Source organism: Prunus persica, chromosome G3 (genome assembly GCF_000346465.2).
Source record: "Prunus persica cultivar Lovell chromosome G3, Prunus_persica_NCBIv2, whole genome shotgun sequence".
Classification (NCBI taxonomy): Eukaryota; Viridiplantae; Streptophyta; class Magnoliopsida; order Rosales; family Rosaceae; genus Prunus; species Prunus persica.
Genome location: NC_034011.1, coordinates 5,685,409 through 5,691,416, shown reverse-complemented (window position 1 = coordinate 5,691,416; position 6,008 = coordinate 5,685,409).

The following is a 6,008-nucleotide window of genomic DNA, read 5'->3' as shown; positions in this document are numbered from 1 at the left end:
ATAAGAAAAAAATATTCAAATAATTAAAAACCCTACCCAGTACACAATCCAACCCCCTCCCACCCAGATCCCACCATATATGGGTTGTGTTGTGTGGAGAGAGAGAGAGAGAGAGAGAGAGAGAGAGAGAGAGAGAGAGAGAGGGGCTGGGTTTCAAACAACCCAGATTTGAAGTTGGGTGTTAAGGTTGGTCGGAGATCGAGAGAGGGATGGTTGTGATGGTGGTAGGGTTCGGATCTAGGTAGGGATGTTGCAACGAGTTCGATGTTCTTTATCATTGAATTTGCAACCAACAAAAAAAATGAACCAAAAAACCAAAAAATTTAATTATAAAAAAAAAGCAACTGAGAGATGAAGATAATGTTGGATGCTGGGTGGAAGATCAATGAGAAGATGGCTAACATGGTTGTTGGGTTGTATATTGAACTTGGGATGGTGGAGAAATTGGAGGAGCTACTTGTAGATTTAATGGAGACCAACCAAGTATCAGAAGTTTTATTGTTGGGATTGGCTGTGGGTAAGGAATAATGGTGGATGAGAGGGTAAGGGAAGATGGCTGTGGGTGGGTGGGAGGATTGGGGTCGCTAGGGTGATGGGTAGAGTTTTTAATTATGTGAAAATATTTTTTTGTTATTTTTTTGAACTTCTAATTATTAGAATATTCAGTTATATTTTTATCCATGTGGAGAAGGTGGGCTCCACTTGCCACGTCACTCACCTAATTGGTGGATGATAATTCATGACAGGACTCGATCCAAATTCCACTTTGGAATCCGAGCCAGACCCTGTGTGTGTCCGACACCTGGCGAATATCGGGCACAAATGACCTATTTGCCTTTCTATACAAAACACGATAAAATGACAAGGTTGACTTCTACCGAAAAACCGGCAGAGTTTCCCTTGTAACTGGCTCAATACCAAAACATTCACACCTGCCAAACAAGTATACATATATACAACCAACTGCCAGCATATGTATATATACATTCCAAGAGATCAAAACTCAGTCTAGGGCAAAACATCAGAGCGACTGCTAAGAATTTACAAAAGAGTAAATCTTTGTACAAAATACAAATCCTACATCAAAGAAAGGCGCGGAAGATGGAAAGTAGCCCGGTGGTGGATTCCTGTGCACGTCTACTGCCTGGGGGTGCAAAACAACAAGAAGGGTGAGTGGACCCAAAACAAAGCTTAGAAAATAATATATGAACATACTAACCCCACTGTAAAAACAGTTATACAAACTAACTTATTTTCTTTATTTCTGAAATCAATGCATATATATATAACTATACATTTGAAAACAATTGAAAACTATCACCTAGGTGTACCCCTATTTCCGTCAAATCCTTATATCCATCAATTCCTTGCATCACCATGGGTGACACATACTCGCAGGTCTCAGTGACACGAAGTCAGTCCGAGCCGCAACTCGCAGGATTCAGGGGACCGTAGTCCACCTTTATCCGCATTACTCGCTCCACACGAGTTCGAGTACCAAGGAACTCGTGGGGCAACTGTCAAGCATGCTGACTAAACTGAAGGTAACAAATATAAACCGAAGGCAACATTTAATAACTGGGTACAAGGTGATTTACGAAAATATAAAGTTTCTGAAGGAAATCTGTTGAATAATTAACTTTCTGTAACCTTTAAAATTCTGCTGCCATTTATCTGATAATTAACGAGAATATCTGTTCATATAAGCTTTAAAGGAAATTTCACTCGGCAGCATGCAACATAAAATAGTTAACAGCATAAAACAGCTTATAACTGAAACTGAACTGCTTAACTGAAACTGAACTGATTAAATTCATTTATAGAAACAAAGAGTCCACTCATTGATAGTCTGAGCTCGCTGGACCTCTTGAAGGTCCCTCCTGCGGGTCAACTGGTGCCCGGGTGCCTGAGTCAATGACCAAAATATTCTATTAATACAATATAGTATTAAATTAAAAACCCTACCCCCGGCTCCTAAAAGTACGTGCGTCAATTTAAAGTGATCCCTATGCCCATAACAGCTTTCCTTCCACGTAGGATCATTTAGCGGTATCTTGGGACTCAAAAAGCGCTAAAGTCCAAAAAGTCAATCCAGAACCCCACGGGTACAATATGATCCGGATGCCGCTAGAAGGTCCAATATATTTAGGACACATGTTCCGAGGATATTGGTGTCAATCGGACGGTCGGATTAATCACGATCGTGTAATCGCATAATTTCTAAACCCTAGCCCTAGGATTCGCGTTTTCGGAGTATCCGGGACTCCGATTCGCAATCCGTCGAATTCTACACGATCCTGAAATCGTGTAGACCGACATATCCAAAATTTAGTGTGATCCAACGATTTGACAACACTGCACCCCAGGATCGCGCGATATGAAAAATTCGTTCGGGGCTCAAACGAACTCCGAATCAAGATCCGCAAAATCCTATTTGCTCGTGACGACACGAGGGTCACAAAACTGTACAAAATTACTTCGCCACCCTCGCCCACGCGCCCCAGCACGCCCGGGCAGATTTGAGTGTCTTAAGCGATTTCGGGTGGTCGAAAAATCTCGGAACCAGGACTCCAAACTCCTATCCTAGATAAAACACCCCATTTGGAGTCACTTTTGTTCTTGGACCTACCCCAAAAACTGACCGGAAGTGGCCGAACACAGAGGCCGAAAGTCGGCCGAATTTCAATTCAAAAATCGAGTGATCTACGGCTAAAATCGATCAAAACCTATCCAACCATCAGCTAGAGCATGAAAAATAGGTGAGAATCCATACCTTACTCGAACGATTTGGTTGAGAATTGAGGGAGAACGAAGGAGATGAAGTTTTGCCTAAAACCGGCGGTTCTCCTCCAGTTTCCGGCGAGCTCCGGCCGGTGCAGGGGTGGAGGCAGGTCGTGGCGTGACGGCGGCGGCGAGACGAAGCTGCTGGTACCAACGCCGGAGATCGGCGTGCCCTGTGGTGGCCGGTGTGGTGACGGGAAGGGAGGAGGCGACGGACGTCGCGCGCGGGAGAGAGAGAGAGAGAGAGAGAGAGAGAGAGAGAGAGAGAGAGAGAGAGAGAGAGAGAGAGAGAGAGAGAGAAGAGAGAAACTGATGGGGAAGAGAGAGAGAGAGAAACGGGTTTTATAACATCTGATTTTCCAATTTACCATTTTGCCCCTCGTGATATTTTAATTGTATTTTCTTCGTTAAAACTCTAATTCGAGCTTACTTCGTGTCTATGAACTCGTGTCGTCGTGCTCTACGCAACGGTGTATGTGGACTTGTCAAATTCCTTTTCGGTCAAAAAGTCAACGTTGAGTTCATAAGTGAGTCAAAGGGCAAAATTGTCTTTCCGCATAATAAATTACTAATTACATGTGAATTTTAGGTTTGGGTCTTTACAATTCATGTGTATGAAATTATAAAAATACCCCTACCACGTCATCAAAGTTAATAGATTTTTAAATGGAGTTGACGGTAAGGGCAAAATAGGTCACCAAACCTCGGTCAAAGGATGAAAGTGGGTCATTTTGCGTTTGGGAGGGCAAAATGGGATTTGACCGAAGTTTCAGGGGGCACTACAGTAAATAAGCCTTACTAAATATCACTAAGATCTTGTAGCTCCCATTCCTTCTTCTTTTTCAGCTTCTGTTTGCAAAGCCACCCAATCCCTTTTAGTTAGTGGTTGATCTAGGATTCTTGGACCAAGGGTTCTCAATGTAAAAGTGTCGAAATTTTTCTACGAAGAAAATAACACTCAAAAAAAAATATATAGAAAAATTATACTTTCATTCATAATTCATGGCGAAACTAACAATACAAGTTATAATTATCCATGACAAATTTTCAACCACGAGCTATTACGATTCATATGTTAAATAGAGAACAATGGCGAGCATCTATAATACATGACAATTGAATCTTTGGATATAATAATTCATAACATACAAGATTGGGTTAGGCACTCTCATAAATTAGTTTTTATCAAACCATTGATGACCTGGTTTAATTCTAAGTACTCCTTGTTTGCAAAAATATTTTTAGACTCCGCTTGGTTCACGGAATGGATTTGAGAGAAAATAACTTTCCATGTCATTTTTTAAGGGATGAAAAATAAAAAATTCATTTCCAATATTTGATAATGCTGGAAAAGTAACTAAGAGATATTACTTTATTTCCTTTCCCATGTTTGTTTTGAATAGAAATGGAAAACAAAATTTGTATAATTTCCCAATTATACGCATATTAAATCAAAAAAAAAAAAATACATTTAATGATATATTGTAACCCCGAGTCATGCGAATTAAATAACCCCAAGTCTCCTAAATGAACTGTGATGGATGTGTTCTAGTGAACAATGGTGCCTAAAAAATATAGCATAATAAATGAATATTTACGTTCTTTTTTTGTCCTTTTCTTTTTGGTTTGCATTGAATAATATGAGATATTGGAGAAAATTAACTGATTATTATAAACAAACGTGGCTTGAGTCTTAAGAATAGCACCATTTCGAACATCTTACAAAGCTTAAAAACCAAACAAATCTAAAACCTTACTATCCATGAGTCCGAGCTTTTCCTTTTTCTCAGATTTATAACAATAATTCAAAGAGAATATGCATTTTGTCCACATCAGGAAATAAATTGAAAGAAGCGAACATTTTCAAAGGCAAAAATGAACTTCAGCACAATGGGCCATTTCTATCTCAATGATGTTATTCTGCTTAAGGGATTTTCGAAAATGAATGAGCATTTCAAATGCCAATTCAGAACAATCAGAATGATATAGTTTATGGGGTTTTGGAAATTACCTCATCGACTGCATTGTCAAGCAACCTTATCTCCATGGCTGCAAACAAGTGATCAGAAAGAGAACAAAGGGAATAAATGCAGAAATAAGAAAAGCAAAGAACAAAGGGTGTATGCGCGCATATGGTTTTTCCATCAATAAAAGCAAAGAACAAATACATATCATAAATTAAGGAACAAATAAAGTGCAAATTATAACAAACAGCCAATTCCAATATTACTATAATAATTACTATAAATAAATAAATAAATAAATAAAGAATAACTAATTAAGACTAGGAAAACAGAAACCGTAGTGAATGATTCAATCATTATTAAATAAAGCAATTCATCTTTCATTAAAGAAACCATATTCAGTTGCAGAAAATTAAAGTAATTTCAAAAAGGTTTTCCCTTTTTGTGTCATCTTCAAATTGCAACATGTTTTTTCGACAGAAACTAGACCAAATACCAAATCTGAAACTAATATGGGCTCCCCGGATTTTATTTTCATCAATTTACACTACATGGTTTTAAATCTGACCAATTTAAATCGTCGATTAAGTTGACCGTTTGGTTAGACGTTAACTGATTATGTGTACAGGGATACACCAATTCTAAAAAAATTTATATCAAATATATAAAATAACATAAAAAATAAAAATAAAAAGCTTTAAAAAAACCTACCGAGCTCCCTTCACTGTTGTTTGTTGATCAACCAAGGCCCACCCTCTCTCGCGGGCGCCTAACCCCCTTCCCTGCCCAAAATCCTCAACCCCTCTAGCCGACGCAGTCTCTTCAGAAAGTCATAAGCTTCTCACTTCGTAAAGCTTTTATTCGATTCAGAAACTGAATTGGTTTTTGGGTGCAAGACTATTTGGATAACCACATGCTCTCTCGGTAAATCCCAATTCTCAAATCGCAATTAAAGTGCACTTTCTGTCTTCATGTGTAACTGGTCACTTGTCTGTAATGAATGACAAATGTTGTTTGGTTCACAGAATGAATTTAAGGGGAAATAATTTTCCATGTTATTTCTTAGGGGATGAGAAATAAAAGATTTCTTTCCTACATTTGGTAATGCTGAGAAAGTAATCGGGAGATATCACTTTATTTCTTTTCCCATGTTTGTTTTGAGTAGGAATGGAAAACAAAATTAAATAAAAAAAAATGCATGTAATGATTTATTGTAATTCTGAATTGTTAATGGGGACAAAATGGTCATGAAAAATATTTATT